At 37.2% G+C, this 16,274-nt stretch overlaps 1 long non-coding RNA gene across 3 annotated transcripts; it reads right to left on the bottom strand.

The window, feature by feature from the left end:
* LOC110265988 lies at nt 11,483-15,802 on the bottom strand. Of its 3 annotated transcripts, XR_002352743.1 has the most exons (4): nt 15,032-15,802; nt 14,276-14,316; nt 13,883-13,986; nt 11,483-13,794 (listed from the first exon to the last, which is right to left on the bottom strand). It is a non-coding gene; the product is annotated as an uncharacterized LOC110265988 (long non-coding RNA). The 3 variants fall into 3 exon arrangements; XR_002352742.1 differs by having other exon boundaries at nt 11,483-13,986; XR_002352741.1 differs by lacking the exons at nt 11,483-13,794; nt 13,883-13,986 and having other exon boundaries at nt 14,176-14,316.

Here is a 16,274-nt window from a genome sequence, read left to right as displayed (position 1 = left end):
TATTGCAATATGTCATATATGAAAAAAAATAAGTCAAATAAAAATGCATACCAAATATGGTTTTGTTTTAACAAATTGTCTAAATTATACGATTACTGATAAAGATAACATAATTATTGTAGTTAAACTAAAAGATCAAAATTATTGTATCATTAGTTAAAAAATTTTATTCTAAGGTCAATCTTATCCTATATACAGAAGTTCCTTAAAAGTTAAACACTAGTTAAATTAATAAATATTAAAATTACTCGTACAAAGAAATCCTAAAATAAAACCCTGGATAAAAGAAATTACTTTTGTATATCAAATTACATTTTCTTTTTCAAGAACAACCTTTAATATATGTTGAGACATTTTGATATACATAGAATATACATGAGACTTAAATAAATATTTTTTTTGTTCAAAAGTAATACTTTCTTATACTTGAGATAGCGAGTCACTTTATTTATATCAATAATGGCTAGTATAGATTGCAAATTTTTTTTCGTGAATCCATTTTCTGTCCAAATTACAAATTGAAATGGAATACAAAGTCTAATCTATAAGAAAAGAAAAGTCAAGCTAGGATGATTTATGCAAATGGAGTTTTTAGAAGATGTTATTCTATCCCAACAAACCCCAAATACATGGTGCCTTCTTCGAAGGAACTCAATGCAGGTCTTTTTGTGACGTGATTCTTTAGTTCCTATGTCATTATCGATTATTTAACGTAAATTCAATTCCCATGTCATATTGGATATAATAAATATGATCCTCTTTCACACTCTCCTGTTAGATGTATTATATTCATATAATATTGTAACAATAATGATATTCTCTTGAAGATTATAACATTGATTTTTTTTATTTCTTGAGTCACTCATCTATTTTACCTTGAGGAGTTTATAGTTTATTAGAAGAGGGATCAACAATGTTTATCTTCGAAGGAACCGATATGAAATCTTCTGTAAAGTGTGTTATGAGAATCCATAGTACCCAATTTTATTGGAAGGTGTGTGCTTTTGATTGATGCACGAAAGATAGTTATTGGTTTTTGTTTTCATTTGTTGACATGAAACTAAAACAATTAACTTTTTTTAATATGTTTATCAGGTTATGACACAAGTTGATTTAGGTCTTGCAGATGCATATATTAATAAAGACTTCTCCCATATTGATAAAGATGAAGATCTTCTTAATCTTTTTTTCTTATGCTAATAGAACCAGCAATAGCAAAATAGGTAAGTTTTATTGCTGCAAAAGGATGACCAATTAACATTCCCTAAAAGGTTCTACACAGTTGGAACTACCAACTCAGAAAGAGGAATTCTCTCTAGTTTCTAACAGAATTTATAATAGAACATACACATAAAACTAAAATAACTATAACCTAGCTATTTATATACAATGAGTAATAGAATCTAACAATCTATCAGCCAGTTGAAACATGCCAACAACTTCTAAAATTGTCACTTAACTGCTACTCGCCTTTCCTTTTGTAACACAGCCAAAACTTATTAGTAGTAGGCGTCTCTCTATCAATACTCTCCCATTGGACAACTACCTTGTCCTCAAGGTGGAACTTTAAAAAGGTAGAATGCAATGTCACTGACATGGCGGAAATTGGCGGATTAAGAAATTAATATAAGAGATACGTTGCAAGTACAGTTTTTAACCAACAAAAATCCGTTTATCAATTTAGAAGGGTTGTCACAAAAATTAGAATTAAAATACTGGGAGTATGAATCCCAGGTCGTCTCCCAACGAGTTGCAGAAAGATGTGCTATTTTATTAATCAGATGTTTTCCAAAAGGGTTTGAGTTTGATAGACAGGAAATTAAATCAGAGAAATTATGTAATTTAAATAAAAATCTTGACTGGGAGTAGATTAGTCGGAAGTCCTATCCTTGTTGGAGTTCTCCCAAGATTAATTGATAATTAAAGATTGTTCTACTCAGTCATCCTTTACCAGATAAAGGAAAGTCAAGCAAGTTGGAAGTCAGTTTCTACTCACAAGTTCTAATCCTCTCCCTTGGAAAGGACTAGTGTCAGTAACTAGAGGGCGACCCAACGATAAACCCAATTATAATTTTACTCTTGAGCATTCCAACTCAAGGTCCTCTTTTCAACCAACTCCCAATCAAGTTATGGAACTACTCCCTCATTATGATTGTAAACTTCACAAAATAAGAAAGGAAAATAAAGGAAGACATGATAAATAATAATCAAAAAGATCAATTAATAATGAAAATAGTTCTTGTATTAATAAACTCTAAAAGTAATCCAATAGTAATTTCGAACAAATTAAGGATATGAAAGAGTAAGTGACAAGTAAGGAAACAAACTAGAATGATGAAGTCTTGGCGGAGGTAATAACTCTTCTCAATATCCCAATCCAAAAAGCAATAAAATCAAAATCCTAAGAACTATGAATGTGTAGAGAGAAAACCTAGAGGAGAAGTAAAATCAGATCTAAAACTAAAATTGTGTAGAATGAATATTGTTGTTGGTCTCTGCATGTTTCCTGGCTCTAATCTGCTTTTCTAGGCCGAAAATTGGGTCAAAACAGGGCCCAAAATCGCCCCCAGCGAATTCTGCAGATTCTGCAGATCGCGCACGTCACGCGATCGCGTCATCCACGCATTCGCGTCATCCAGCGTTTTACCTTGCCACGCGTGCGCGTCGTCCACACATTCGTGTCACTCATGCAGCTTTCAGTTCACGCGATTGCGTCAGGCATGTGAGCGCATCACTATGATTTCTCCAATTCGCACGGTCGCGTGAGCCATGCGTCCGCGTCGCTTCTCGCTGGTCATCTCCTTAATTTCTTGTCATTTCTTGCCATACGTTCCTTCCATTTTTGCAAGCCTCCTCTCTAATTTTCAAGTCATTCATGCCCTATAAAGCCTGAAATACTTAACACACGGATCACGGCATCGAATGGAATAAAGGAGAATTAAAATACATAATTAAAAGTCTCTAGGAAGCAAGTTTTCAACCATGGAGTAATTTTGGAAAGGAATTGTAAATACATGCTAATCATATAAATAAGTGGGTAAAGATTTGATAAAACCACACAATTGAACACAATATAAACCATAAAATAATGGTTTATCAACCTCCCCACACTTAAACATTAGCATGTCTTCATGCTTAGTTGAAGGAGATAAGATAAATGAGTAGGAACATGTAAAACTCATGCAATGCAATGCAACCTATACATATGAATGCAACTATATGATTCTTGTCTACCTGGTTAAAAGTAAATAAGCTCTTCAAGACAATCACAAATCAAATTCCACTAATTCAATTCTTATATAGTAAGAACAGATAAAAATGCAAGAAGGTAGCTCATGAAAGCAGGGAACATAGAATTCAAGCATTGAACCCTCACTGATGATGTATGTATGCTCTAATCTCTCTAGTGTATAGGGTAGTCACTCTATCCTTCTCTAATCATGCTTTCTAATTTTTGTTCTTCACCTAACCAATCAACAACATTTAATGTACCAATGCAAACATCATGAGGTCTTTTCAAGGTTGTAATGGGGCCAAAGTAAAGGTAGGGGTATATATCTGGCTAAGTAAGCTTATAAATTGAATCTCTAATTAACCTAAGCTTTCACCTAACACGCATATATATATTCTATATAACTTAAATTTCATACCTAGCTACCCAAAATTTCCCTTTCACATTCCATACTCATGTATCAACTTTTATTTTAATTTTATCATATATGCATTGATCCTTGAATTTTTAACTTAGCATTGGGGTAATTTTGTCCCCTTATTTAATTATTGAATATTTTTGGATTTTTTTTAAACGTTAAAAATAAACACAGTTTATCAATGCACATAAATTTTTAATATCTATAGTTTCACATAAGTAGGTACCCAAATTCTCATTATATTATCATCACACCTTCCTTTATTATCTTCTGTTCCCACAATCTTCCCATACTCAATTAACACACAATTCTATCTTAAGCTAACCAAAGATTCAATTGGGATATATAATTTTTTTTCGCTTAAGGCTAGTGATGTGGTAAAATAAAGAAAAAATAGGATTTAAAGGCTCAAAATGGCTAACAAAGGTAACTTAAGGGGTAGGCTTAATTTGGATAAGTGAGCTAAACAAATAATGGCCTCAATCATATGCACGAATATAAATATATTAAACATTGGACATATAGGATGAAACAAAATATAGATTACAATCATAGAGAAGTAAACACACAAGAATAAAATAATTATGGTTAAATAATGTAACCATGGATTTAGGCTCAAAGTCTCATAGGTTGTGTGTTCTTTAGCTCAAAAACCATATTTCAAATACAACTTCAAGCAAATTTAACATAAAAGTTTTGATTAAAATTAGTGAAATTTTGTTCTAATTAAAAAATAGGGTCTTAGAAGAAACTTATTATCTTTTTAATCAAGTAGAACATGCATGCAACTAACCTATTACTATGCAATTTATCCTATTCTACAAAAGAAAAAGAAAAACTAACTAAATATCCTATTTTATTGATGTTAAGGAAGAGAAATTACCTCCGGAAGTCAGGTACTGACCGACCTCCCCACAGTTAAGGCTTTACACCGTCCTCGGTGCCATCTTTCAGAAACAAAGGTGGGCTGGTAGCAGTATCTCCACAGTTGGGACCGTCATGGCTCCCTGTGCTGGTAAAGGAAGTGGAGTCCGGGGTGTCTGAGTCCTTGAATTTTCCCATAATCAGCTCCTTAAGGTATGTGAATCGGCGCTTGTTAAACTGGTTCAGTAGGCTGGCTTGTAGTGGCTGCTGGAGGTCTGATATATTTTCCGTTAGGGACGTACTGATCATCCCGTGGGAGTACGGCTTTGGTGTCTCCAGCTCTGTAGGAGACTCCGGCTGCTGAGACAAGATCTGAGACCAAGGCGGGAAAAGGTAAGTTGCCCGCAATTTGTACGTGTCCCATTGCATTCCGGATGTGTCTTGGTAAGTTTAGAGGCTGATCTATAAGGATGCACCATAGTAAAACAGCCATGTCTGCAGTGAAGGAGGACTCGTGGGTGCTCGAAAAGACGTAATGGGACATAATCTGTGCCCATACGCGAGCCGCCAAGGTAAGTGTGGAAGCCGATATTCTCTTAGGACGGGAACGATAGTATCCATAAATCCATCTGCTGCCAGGTAGTGCGATAACTCTGAGAACAGCGTCCCAGTCAAATTGGTATGTCTGGCGCTTGAGTGAGGCTTCTTGAAATGCGTCTAGTCCTTCTGGAGCAGGGGGAAGATCTAGAGCTCGTTGAATGGCCTCTTCTATAATGGGGACTTGCTTCTGACGGACATAGACAGACTGTAGGGTTGGCAGGTGGAAATTAGAGTAGAACTCGACTACCCAGGAAAGATTAACCTGCCGTGGCTGTCTCTGTAGGAAATCCCATTGTCTTCGTTCAATTTGTGGCTCAACAAATTCAGCAATACGGGTTGGGAGGAGAAGAAGGTATTCGTTGTTGTAATTCCTTTCTGCCAGGATGGGAAACATCTGCTCACAGTAACGGTTGGTAAATCGCGCAGTGTCCTTTGCTGGGAAGGCTTTCTCTTTTTCATCAACCTTAATAATCCTCTTAATTCTTTTTGTTGAGGGCTTAACTGCAGTTGAAGATGGCTCTGCCACTAATACTCTTTTTGTTCCTCTTCTTGCTGTTGATTTGGGAGTAGCTTTCTCTTTGCCTTTCTTGGTGGCCATCCTAAAAGAAAGAAAAGAGAAAGTATGTTAAAATGTCAAGGGTTAGAGCAAGGAAGAGAACGGGAAAAGTGGTAATCAATGCACATTAAAGATGAATGATGTTGACACATGGTCAAGACTACATGTGAAAAATCATCAATGGAAATATGGCAAGTGCATATGATGATAATTAAATGCAAGGTGTTTATTGGCATGCAGGCAAAGGCATGAGTAGCATAGATCAAGCATTCAATGTCCAAGTTAGATTACCAAGCCTTTCAAACTAATAACTGGTCAATTAATTCCAATTTAGAGGGTGATGATCAAATTCCAGTTTATATGCTACAAGAATCCTAATTGTCCAAAAATAAAGGGATTATATGTCACGTATCCCGTTAAATACAAACAATTAGAAATTCAGGATAATATGTTTTCAAGCTATTGTTCAAGTAAAGAGCTTTTCCAAGTTATACAAGAACTCAAATAGAACATGGGTCATACTTCCGTTCCACCCAAATTCATAAAATAAAGAACAAAAATAATTATTGAAAAATAAATCAAAACATGAATTAAAATAGAAAAATAATATTATCAATCCATACAATAGATAGAGCTCCTAACCTTAACAATGGAGGATTAGTTGCTCATGAAATATGGAATGTAAATTTGTATGGAATAATGTTGTGGAATGTTGTTCTGGAACCACCCTATTAGGATCCTTTTTATAACTAATCCTAATAATTTAAAAATCAAATTTCTAAAATTAAAATTAAAATAATATCTTTTCCTAAAATAAGATTTGAATTTAAATTCGAATTAATTAACAAGTCTTCAGCTGATGGGTGGGGACCACTTGATTTGTCCATTCTGCAGCTTCTAATCTGTGTTTTCTGGGCTAAGAACTGGGTCAAAACAGCCCAGAAATCGCCCCCAGCGTTTTTCTACATTTTCTGCACGTGGCGCATGTCACGCGTACGCGTCGGTCACGCGCACGCGTCGATGGTTCTTTTTCGCGAGTCACGCGGACGCGTCGGTCACGCATATGCGTCGCTGAGCAAATCTTCAAATCATGCGTACGCGTCAGTCACACGCATGTGTCGCCATGGAAAGCTCCAAATCATGCGTACGCATCAGTCACGCGTGTCACGCGTACGCATCGCTCCTCACTGTCATCTCCTTTGATTCTTGTGCTGCAGAAACTCCATCAAATCCAGCCGAATGCTACCTAAAATAAATAGTATTGCACAAAACTTGAAATAGCATCCATAGTGGCTAAAATATAATTAATTCTTAATTAAACTCAACAAATTACATGCAAATTTACTAGGAAAAAATAGGAAAGATGCTCACGCATCAATAACCTATTTGTAATAACAATTATATTTAAATAAAATAGTATAGAAAGGGTTTTGTAAAAGCAAGCATTTAGAGTAGTAGAATAAAAGATATCGAAAAACAGTGCATAATGCCATATGGGCGTTTCCACAAACACATAGCATGCATGGTAAATAAGCTATTGAAAATATTAAATTGAACATGCAAGCAACCCTATAAAATTAATATATAATTGCCAAACAATTCCTTAATAATCCACAATCATATCATAAGAAATAATGACCCATATAAATTTTCAACATCAATTAAAAGAAAAAGAAACAAAAAGAAAACATGGATAATGAAAGTGAAAAGAAAAAGAAAAGAAGAAGAAAACATAAAAATAAGAAGAAGAATAAAAAAGTAAGGAGGGAAGAAGAAAAGAAAAACCTTGTTGATGGTGGTGAGAGAGAGAAAGTAGAAAGTGAAAAAGAAGGAAGAAGGAAGAAAGGGGAAGAAAGAAATAAGGAGGGAAAAGAAAAAATAGGATTTGGGGAAGAAAAAGATAAGATATTTTGGCAGATATTGATATGCTGTGCGACGCAAGCGACGCGGATGCGCGGAGTACGCTTTCGCGCGAATTGCGCTTATATGAATCGACGCGGACGCGTCGGTCACGCGGACGCGTGACTCGTTCTAGGCTACTAGCGCGAAGGCAGCCTCGCACTCGCACAACTCTCTGTTCGAAACTCATTGTTGCCAAATTCCATGGTGACGCGTTTGCGTGGTGGACGCGATCGCGTGGATGACAAATATTAGAAGACGACGCGGACGCGTGGGGCACGCGTTCGCGTGGTAGGGCCTGTGCGTCTAGTGCCATTCCAGCCCCAGTTCAGCGTAACTTACTGCCATACACCCTTTCTTACGTCGATTTTCAGGGCACGCGTTCGCGTGGTTGACGCGGACGCGTGGGAGGCATTTTTCTCACATAACGCGGACGCGTCAGTGACGCGGTCGCATGGGGCAATTTGTGCCAAAGGCACGCCTCCAGCCACGCTTTCGCGTGACTTTCTGTTCACTTTCCTTTTCTTCCTAATGCACTTGTGACGCGGACACGTCAGCAATGCTTACGTGTCGCGTGCAAAAAAAAATTTTATGCAATTATGCAGTATGCAATATGCAGTGCTAGTGTAGATGCTATGAATAATTCCAGGTTCAATGAAAATAAAATAACATAAAAACAAACATAACGAAATAAAATTGAAACAGGAACGATCATACCATGGTGGGTTGTCTCCCCCCTAGCACTTTTAGTTAAAGTCCTTAAGTTGGACATTTGATGAGCTTCCTGTTATGGTGGCTTGTGCTTAAATTCATCCAGAAATCTCCACCAATGTTTGGAATGCCAACAGCCTCCAGGGTCCCAAACTAGGCATGTAAAGCTTCTGAGCAGCTTCAAACAGATTCTCAGGCTCCCGTGGTGACGAATGTCAGAATAGATTCCAGGATCCCAAACCTTGCTTTTAAATCCGCCTTTGTCTTGATCTATATTCTTCCATCCGGGCGGTTTAGAAATTGTATTCTCAATAAGATGACCAGACGTCTTCCAAGGCTCATTCAATTGAACTTGATACCAATCCGTGCACTTCGAATTGAAGCGTGGAACCTTATTAAATCTTGCACACCAGCTCTGGGTACGAGCCATTTCCTTCTTACTCTTAAAGCCGCAGAGAGCTCTAAGCTAGCCATCTGTTTTAAGCAAACCATATTCAAGTGGAAAAGTAAAGATAAAGGTCAAGGATTATACCCACTTGAAGCTTGTATTAGGTGATAATGGCCTTGGGATAGGTGTTTTCAGTGGTTCTGTAAGCTCTACTCCCTTGTATTCTTCTGTGAATTCCTCCACTTCTTTGCAAAATTCTTCAACTGCAACTGCGTCTTGATCAAAGTCTTCTATGTCTTCCTCGTCACTCAAGTCATACGTTGGAGGTTGAGAGAAATCTACCTCGGCATCATCTTCGTATCCACTTGGATAAGGTTCTTCAGGCTCAAAGAATTCAGTTGCGGATGTAAGTTCGTGACTAGGAGAGCTTGATTCATGATCATCACTGCCCATGGAATCAACTTCTTGGTCCGTTCCGTTCAATTTTTCACAAGGTGTATGCTTTGGAGGTTGTGCACTATCCTCGTTGGCATCAATTTCGAACTTTTCAGCGGAATCCTTTACAGTTCTCGATTCCCATGGAGGTTCAGCATCTCCTAAATCTTCAACCACTTCTTCCTCTACAACTATTATGGCTTCTTCCACTTGTTCCAATACAAAGCCATGCTCCTCATTATCCACCGAAGTTTCTAGTGTCTCCTTCATGCTACGCTCTTCTTTTGATTCGCCACATGTAGCCATGGGAGTACTTTGAGTGCTCAGATGTTGGGAAGGTATTATATTAACTACCTCAGTTAAGGCAGTAGTGAGTTCCAGTACGTCCCTTTGCATCTTCGCTTGCCCTTGAAGAAGAACACAAAGTTTGTCATCCATTGGGGGTTGGGGTGGATATGAAGGTTTATTGGTTAGGAGAGAGGGTTCATAATAAGAATGTGGTGGTTCTTGGGAGTAATTGAATTGAGATTGTGGTGGATAAGGGTCATATGGTGGTGAATGATGAAAAGGAACTTGTGAGTGTGGTGGTTCAAAGCTACGTTGAGAAGATGGTCTATAAGCACAAGGTGGGGCTTGTTGGTAACTACAAGGTGGTCCACCATATCTATTAGCTTGGTATGCATTGTAGAGTGGTCCTTGCCCATGATATCTTAGAGGGTGTTGTTGCCAAAAGGGTTGATCGGATCCTCTTGGTTCCATCCTTCTTTGATTGCTTAGACATTGATGCATATTCCTGTTATAGTTTCCACTCCTTTCAACAAATTTAGAACCAAACTCAAAGCGAGAGAGGTGAGAATTCATAGTAGCTAATAGAAATAAAAGGAAAAAACAAAAATAAATAAACAAGTAAAAGAAAAATATTTACAATAACCAATAATAAGGCACACGTTTGCAATTCCCCGGCAACGGCGCCAAAAATTGACGTGGCGGAAATTGGCGGATTAAGAAATTAATATAAGAGATACGTTGCAAGTACAGTTCTTAACCAACAAAATCCGCTTATCAATTTAGAAGGGTTGTACAAAAATTAGAATTAAAATACTGGGAGTATGAATCCCAGGTCGTCTCCCAACGAGTTGCAGAAAGATGTGCTATTTTATTAATCAGATGTTTTCCAAAAGGGTTTGAGTTTGATAGACAGGAAATTAAATCAGAGAAATTATGTAATTTAAATAAAAACCTTGACCAGGAGTAGATTAGTCGAAAGTCCTATCCTTGTTGGAGTTCTCCCAAGATTAATTGATAATTGAAGATTGTTCTGTTCAGTCATCCTTTACCAAATAAAGGAAAGTCAAGCAAGTTGGAAGTCAGTTTCTACTCATAGTTTCTACTCATAAGTTCTAATCCTCTCCCTTGGGAAGGACTAGTGTCAGTGACTAAAGGGCGACCCAACGATAAACCCAATTATAATTTTACTCTTGAGCATTCCAACTCAAGATCCTCCTTTCAACCAACTCCCAATCAAATTATGGAACTACTCGCTCATTATGATTGTAAACTTCACAAAATAAGAAAGGGAAATAAAGGAAGATGTGATAAATAATAATCAAAAAGATCAATTAATAATGAAAATAGTTCTTGTATTAATAAACTCTAAAAATAATCCAATAGTAATTCCGAACAAATTAAGGATATGAAAGAGTAAGTGACAAGTAAGGAAACAAACTATAATGATGAAGTCTTGGCGGAGGTAATAACTCTTCTCAATATCCCAATCCAAAAAGCAATAAAATCAAAATCCTAAGAACTATGAATGTGTAGAGAGAAAACCTAGAGGAGAAGTAAAATCAGATCTAAAACTAAAATTGTGTGGAATGAATGTTGTTGTTGGTCTCTGCATGTTCCCTAGCTCTAATCTGCTTTTCTGAGCCAAAAATTGGGTCAAAACAAGGCCCAAAATTGCCCCCGGTGAATTCTACAGATTCTGCAGATCGTGCACGTCATGCGATCGCGTCATCCACGCGTTCACATCATCTAGCGTTTTGCCTTGCCACGTGTGCGCGTCGTCCACGCATTCGCGTCACTCATGCAGCTTTCAGTTCACGCGTTCGCGTCAGGCACACAAGCGCGTCACTATGATTTCTCCAATTCGCGCGGTCGCGTGAGCCATGCGTCTGCGTCGCTTCTCGCTGGTCATCTCCTTAATTTCTTGTGTTCTTTCCATTTTTGCAAGCCTCCTCTCCAATTTTCAAGTCATTCATGCCCTATAAAGCCTGAAACACTTAACACACGGATCACGGCATTGAATGGAATAAAGGAGAATTAAAATACATAATTAAAAGTCTCTAGAAAGCAAGTTTTCAACCATGGAGTAATTTTGGGAAGGAATTGTAAATACATGCTAATCATATGAATAAGTGGGTAAAGATTTGATAAAACCACACAATTGAACACAATATAAACCATAAAATAATAGTTTATCAGTCACCGCTCGCTCCCAGCTGTCCTCACAAGGAGAGAGGCCCACCCAGCGCACCAAATACTCCAAAGCCACATCCTCTGCGGTTCACAATGCCACAATCTAAGACGGATGCATCACCAGCTAACCATCCTCAGGCAGTCTCGGTGGAAGCATCTAGACTAGATGCTGCAGTGAGACAACCTTTTTCAACTTGCTAACGTGGAAGATCGGGTGAGGTCTGCACCTTTGAGGCATGGCTAACCTGTATGCCATTGCCCCTACCTTCTCAATCATTTTAAACGGTCCACAGTAACACGGACTTAGCTTTTCATTGACCTTCCGTGCTAGTGTCCACATTCAATAACATTACACTTTCAAATAAACCCACTCACCGGGCTTGAACTCCACATCCCTTTGATGCCCATCTGTTGCTTGTTTCATCCACTACTAAGCCTGCACCAAGTGCGTTTTCAACTCTACCAAAACAATATCCCTGGCTGCGGTCAATGCTACCACTTCCTCAACATGCGATCAAAAAGTCTCTTCACATAAAAGAACAGGTGTTGGCACACTATAAAGTGCTTGAAATGGTGTTGTTTGGGCTGAGGCATTGTAGGAGGTATTAAACCAAAACTCAACCCATGGTCTCCAACCATTTCTTCGGGTGGCACCCACAAAGCACCACAATAAATCTTCAAACAGTGATTTACCACTTCGGTTTGTCCGTCGGTTTGCAGATGAAATCCGTGCTGTACTTTAATTTTGTCCCTGCGTCTTGGAATAGTTTGGGTCAAAACTTACTCAGAAACACCCTATCCCTCTCTGATATGATTGACTTGGAAAACCCGTATAGTTTAACCACCTCCTTAATAAAGGCTAGTGCCACCTCCTTGCCTGAAAATGGATGAGTTAAGGGGATGAAGTGAGCATATTTAGTTGATCGATCGAACACTACTAGGATAGTGTCCATGCCTTTAGATTTTGGCAATGCCGCCACAAAATCCATTGTAGCATGCTCCCAAACTCTCTCTGAAACTAGTAGGGGCTATAACAGCCCCACCGGTTTCATCGCGGCATATTTGTTTTACTGGCAAATGTAGCAACCTGTAACATAATCCCTGATCCTTTGCCTCATGCCGTGCCAATGAACATTGCTGCCAGCCGCTTATAGGTTTGAAAGAAGATTGAATGTCCTCCTACCCTACTATCATGGAACTCAACCAGCAAAAGTGGGATCTGAGAAGAATTTGCAGTTAAAGCTGCCCTCCCTTGATAAAACAGCCTACCTTTATGTAGAAAATACCCCAAATAGTCATCCAACCCCTACTGCAGGGCGACCACAAGACCACTGTAACGACCCAATTTTCAGTATGGCATTCTAATAGCGAAACATCGAGTGTTACCAATTTGAAACTATACTGACACTGTTATTAATAATATCAAGCCTGTAATCGAGTTAACAGAACTCGATTTTTATGAAAAATCTTCCTTAAAGAAAATCGCAAATAAGAAGGAACACGAGATTACCCAACCTAAGAAGATAAACAAATACATACACAAACAGGATAATATACTATATATATAGCACCCAAAAAAAAGTTAGTTACTCCCCCACAGTTATGTACATATATACAACTCAAAACATCTCCGGAGTCTGGCCCATATAGGAAGCCCCTAATCTGATGCTCAGACTAGCCTAGTCTTCTAAATTGATCTCTCAAAAAACAAAAGTGAGAGTCTAAAACAAGAGAAACACTAAACCGAAGCACTGCCAAAAGAAGATGTCGATGCCACTACCTAAACGCTGTCAGAAGTCAAGTTCACGATCTCTGTATCCATCTCGGGATCCTCATCGTCCTCAGAAATCAGATTCACAATCTCTATCTCCTAAATGTCTTTATCGTCAGAAATAACGATGACCTTTGGTGTACTCTGGGGACTACCATCACTGCGGTCACCTGTAGAAGCTGCACCACTAAGAGAAATCTGCTCAACTGCTAAGGGTATACCAGAAGCTGCGGTGGAAATCCTAATAGGCTCTATGGTGAAAGGGTTAGTGGAGTGAGTAGAAAAGAGACTCTATCCACATATCCAAACCTACTGGAGGAGACTCAGGGATGTAGTCATCGACGATAGGGCCAGGCTCAGGCACCGCCTGACCATCCTACTGTGCTGGAATAGGACCTCCATGCATGTGATCAAAAGGATGATGAACAGAAGCAAGATGTAACTACCACATCGAAAAAACTTACAGTGCATCAGGATCAAAGAGAGGTGAAGCTAATAGGTGCTGAAATGGATGGTCTTTAACTACGTACTTACGGACTCGAGGCTCCACAGCCACTATACAGAAGTTGCGAAGGACAGGATCCTCGTACACATAAGGCTGCTCGAGTTCATAGAAGATGACACCCGTCTCCATCTGAAGGGACGTAGAAAGATACGGGATAAGAACTGGGGAGTTCTTAGTAGGGTCGGGATGAAACAAGTTAATTTGGTAAGAAAAGTTACTTTGCCATTATTTAGAGATTAAATTCCGTAGAACAAATTTACTCTAACATATAACACGAAATTAATATGTTTCAAAGAGAGAGTTAACGTTAAAAAAATGAAAAATTGATAGTCAACATCAATTTAAATTCAGTTACAATGATCAATATCGTTTTAACATATCAGCAGAATCAATAAATTTTGGTATCTTTAGATCGAACCTCCATCGGATCGGTTACAACATCATCTGAATCGACATGAGCTAACACAGACAAAGATAAAAAAACGAATGGATTAATAATTAATAATAGATACTAATACAGATAAATGGTCCAAAAATAAAATTAGGAAAAAGAAATAACGAATGAAAAAAAAAACATTTTTATTAGGTATTTGAAAATTCTATTTACCTATCTAAAAATCACTAAATATGAGCAGAGACAGCAAATAACCCAAAATTTCAGTCCATCACAATATTTTTTTACATATTTCAAACACCAACAGATAGAGATCAAGAAGAATAGAAATATATAGCACAAACTCATTCATCGAGTAAGCACAACGAACAAATAGAAAGATAACACATTAAAAAAAAGAAAAAAAAAAAAAAGAAAGGATGATTAAATTCGAAGTGCCAATATTCAATCGATGACTAAAAATAGATTACAAAAAAAAGAAAAAGAACACGAAGCCTACCCAAAGATTTGAGCCACATGGTGACAACATAGCAAAAATAAAGGCAAGAAAATGAAATAACAAATAGATGTGATGAGAATACAAATGCACAAAATAGATTTGAGATGAAAGAAAACCCAAAATATATCATGAAACTTAAGAGTTTAATATTACAAACATAACTTCCACGAACATTGACCAAAGTAGATACTCAATTAAGATAAATAAAATAAATACAGACAAACATATAAAAACATGGGTTAGAATAAAACAACTGAAGGAAATAGTTAACAAATAGTTACCGCAAAGCTTGTTTCAAGCTGGAGTGCATGCCGTTCCAAGAAATTGAACCCACGCTAGACCTGAAAAGATGGTAGGAAAAAAAACACAAATATATGGCACCGAACAAATCCAAAATAAAAAGATCATGGAACAAACTCGGGAAAAAAAAAATAAGAGATGAGAAAGAACATGCACAAATCACAAACAGTTTGGGGGCAACAAAAGGCAGAAGAGGAGAAAAATATGGGTCTACACACGAAGAAACCCAGATACGAAATCAATCGTCCAGATACCACCAACAAGACCACCAAATGAATTATTAATTTGATGAATTTGATTTTAGATTACGAAAAGGTTCGGAAGAAAGTATGGAGAGGGAATAAAGAACTGTATTTTCACAAACCAGAATAAATTAGATATATCAGATATATTGTTACCTATTTCAAAAGAAAGTGAGTCTTTTAAAATGACCACATCCAAATCCAAACACCAATTGCAAGCAATTTGCCCCGAGACCAACATATCACAACAGAATCACTAGTATTTGGCATATTCAGATCCAACATCCATCAGTTCAGTTAGAAAATCATATGATTTGACACTAAAAAATCCAAAACAAAGATAAAGAAACTAATGACTAACTAATAGAAATTAATGCAGCCAAAATGAAGCAAGATGAAGAGCAGAGAAGATGGAGAATTCCGACATGCATGAGTCAGAGTGAAGGCAACAATCTGGCAATAACATCTACACACAGGGAGTCTGGGACAGACTCAAGGGGGCAAGTAGTGGCTTTGACCCCACAATAAATTTTAAACTCATATTATTATAATAGATGCTTATATAGAATAAAATTTAGGATCTCGCTAGGGAGTTAATAGAGTATTTATATAATGTGTACAATGGGCTATTTATTTGGCACAATATGAGTTAAAAAATAAACATTTAGGATAAAATACTACTAATTTCTCAAACACAATACATCCATACTATCCAGAATAACCATCCGGATATTAGGATAATAAACATCTGATGTCCTACTGAATCGAATATCCCTAAACCCCATTGTACATATTGTACAGATACTCCATTAACTCCCTATACTTCTTCTAAAAATTAATAACATACTAATAATAAAGAGTTAGTATTCTTTATGTATTAGAGTTTAAATTTTTCTATATACATTTATATTATTTGTATTTTTTTATTTAATTTAGAGTTCTTTTTATATTTATTTTTAAAAAATTAATTTTAATATCTATA

This window comes from Arachis ipaensis, chromosome B08, assembly GCF_000816755.2.
Source record: "Arachis ipaensis cultivar K30076 chromosome B08, Araip1.1, whole genome shotgun sequence".
NCBI classification, from domain to species: domain Eukaryota; kingdom Viridiplantae; phylum Streptophyta; class Magnoliopsida; order Fabales; family Fabaceae; genus Arachis; species Arachis ipaensis.
The sequence above is the reverse complement of the archived record's forward strand: the minus strand, read 5'-3'. Positions and strand labels throughout refer to the sequence as shown.